The 3009-nt window shown below is 41.0% G+C and overlaps 1 non-coding gene across 1 annotated transcript; it reads left to right on the top strand.

The window, feature by feature from the left end:
- Positions 1-2451: 2451 nt before the first annotated feature.
- On the top strand, positions 2452-2558 carry LOC114397844. The gene has a single exon (XR_003663461.1). It is a non-coding gene; the product is annotated as a small nucleolar RNA R71 (small nucleolar RNA).
- The last annotated feature ends 451 nt before the right edge of the window (positions 2559-3009 follow it).

Genomic DNA, 3009 nt, shown 5'->3' on the forward strand with positions numbered 1-3009 from the left:
CTTTTCATTCTTGATCACTGTGAGACCTGTCTTCTTAGGAACCACTTGGACTGGACCCACCCACTGGCTGTCAGAAATGGGGTAGATGATTCCAGCTTGTAAGAGCTTGGTCACTTCCTTTTTCACCACATCTAGAATGATGGGGTTGAGTCGCCACTGTGGCTGCCTCACTGGCTTAGCTCCATCCTCTAAAAGTATCCTATGCATGCAAGTAGATGGGCTAATACCAGGAATGTCTGCTAAAGTCCATCCAATGGCTTTCTTATGCTTCTTGAGAACTAGCAACAACTTCTCTTCTTGCTCAGCAGCAAGGGAGGCAGAGATGATCACTAGAAATTTTTCCTTGTCCTCCAAGTAAGCATATTTTAGAGTTGCTGGTAAGGGCTTCAACTTTGGTGTGGATGGTGGCTGAACAGTGGGAGGAACCAGGGTAGGAGAAGAAGAAGGTTCCTCAGCCTGTACCTCATAAAGCAAGTCAGAAGTATATGTACTTCCTGCAACATGGTTAGTGCATTCTAACTCTAAAAAATCGACATCAAGAGCACCAGACTTAAATTCAAATTCACTCTCAGCATAAAAGTCAGACACAGGATCAAATTCAAACTCAGATTCATATTCAATGCATAAGGAATGACAAGTATGCAAATCAGATAAAAATGGATGTTTCCTACCATGAAGAACATTGTCAAAATCAAACATATAATCATCAACAATCTAATCAATTATCTCAGCACGAAAAACAGAATGATCCTCAGATGGATGTTTCATGGCATCAAGAATGTTAAAATGAACAACAATATCACCAAATTCCATAGACAATGTGCCAGCATAAACATCTATCTTGGTTCGGGCTGTTTTCATAAATGGCCTGCCTAAAATAATTGGAACTGAACCATGGGAAAATCCCTCTTCCATATTAAGAACATAAAAATAAACAGGAAAAATAAGTTCACCAACCCGAACCAGCACATCCTCTATGAAACCTGCGGGGTAAGCAACACTTCTATTTGCCAAATGAATCACCACATCTATAGATTACAAAAGTCCAAGAGATAAAGAATTTAAAATGGACAGAGGCATGACACTAACTGATGCTCCTAGATCTAGCATGGCATTCTCAAAATTATTGTTTCCAATAATGCAAGGTATACAGAAAGTACCTAGGTCCTTACATTTCTCAGGAATGTGAGGAACAGATTTACCTATCAATGCTGACACGTTTCTGCCCATGTTAATCCTTTCATTGCCCTTGAACTTCCTTTTGTGGGTGCACAGCTCCTTTAGAAACTTGGCATATCTTGGAATCTGCTTGATGGCATCTAGCAGAGGTATGTTCACCTCTACTTTTCTGAAGGTCTCCAAGATCTCCTTTTCCGCTTCTTCCATCTTTTTGTTTGGAATTGCTCTAGGTGGGAATGGAAGAGGGATAAGAGGCTGTTGTAAGTCAGAATTACTAGAAAAAGGTCCACCTGCATGAAAATTTTTGTTAAGAAGCTTTCTCTTTTGTGCAACTATCTCATCCTCTTTTTCAGGTGTAGAAGGAAGCTTGACAGGTTCAGGTGCAGGTGCTGCTACTGGTGGAGGAACTTGAATTTGGTTGCCAGACCTTAAGGTGATGGCACTCACATTTTTCGGATTCTGAACAGTTTGTGATTGTCAGAATTTTGGGACTGAGCTTGGTTCAACTGAGTAGCCATCTGCCCCATCTGATTTGTCAGACTCTAAATGGAGGCTCTTGTCTCTTGCTGAGATTGCATATTCTGGATGGTTATTTGCCTCACTAACTCTTCTAAGGAAGGTTGAGGAGGAGCCTCAGTTGCTTGTTGTCTTTTTTGTGACTGCTGTTGTATTGGAGGAGGAACATATGGCTTGCTTGGACCAGCAACATTTTGAAAAGAAGGGACATGCTGTTGTTGTTGTGGAGGACTTGCCCATCTCAGATTTGGATGATTCCTCCAACCTGGATTGTATCTATTGCTTGAAAGGTCATAATTATTTTTTTGTTATTGGTTTTGCTGCTGAGGAGGTCTATTATTAATGTTTGCAGCATAGGCTTCAGGTTGCTCATTAACTCCAAATTGCTACAAAGAAGGACTAAGATCTTTATGGTGATTAGCAGAAGAACATAGACCACAGTCTCTTGCAACAGGTGTAGATTTCTGATTCATGGCAAGCTGAGTTACTAGGTTGACCAAGGCATCAAGTTTTCCTTCAAGCTTTTTATTTTCAGTAGATGAAAATGAATCTGTGGCCACCTCATGGACTCCTCTAAGAACAATAACATCATTTCTTGCACTGAATTGTTGGGAGTTGGAAGCCATCTTCTCAATCAAATTCCTAGTCTCAACAGGGGTCATATCACCAAGAGCTCCACCATTGGTAGCATCAATCATACTCCTCTCCATGTTGCTAAGTCCCTCATAGAAATATTGAAGAAGGAGTTGCTTAGAAATCTGGTGGTGAGGACAGCTTGCACACAATTTCTTGAATCTTTCCCAGTACTCATACAAGCTTTCTCCATTAAGTTGCCTAATGCCTGAAATGTCTTTTCTGATGGCAGTGGTCCTAGATGCAGGAAAGAATTTCTCCAAGAACACCCTCTTGAGGTCATCCCAGCTGAAAATGGACCTGAGAGAAAGGTAGTATAGCCAATCTTTTGCCACTCCCTCCAGAGAATGAGGAAAAGCCTTTAGAAAGATATGATCTTCTTGGACATCACGGGGCTTCATGGTGGAACAAACAATATGGAACTCCTTAAGATGCTTATGAGGATCTTCACCTGCAAGACCACGAAACTTGGGCAACAAATGTATTAGTCCAGTCTTGAGAACATATGGAACACCCTCATCAGGATATTGAATGCACAAACTTTCATAACTGAAATCAGGTGCAGCCATCTGCCTAAGATTCCTCTTGAGGTGGAGGTTGTTCCATGCTCTCAGTATGAAAATTAGTAGTGGAATGCTCAAAATCAGAATACTCAGAATCACCTTAAACAGAATGCTCAAA

This window comes from Glycine soja, chromosome 18, assembly GCF_004193775.1.
Source record: "Glycine soja cultivar W05 chromosome 18, ASM419377v2, whole genome shotgun sequence".
Taxonomy (NCBI): Eukaryota; Viridiplantae; Streptophyta; class Magnoliopsida; order Fabales; family Fabaceae; genus Glycine; species Glycine soja.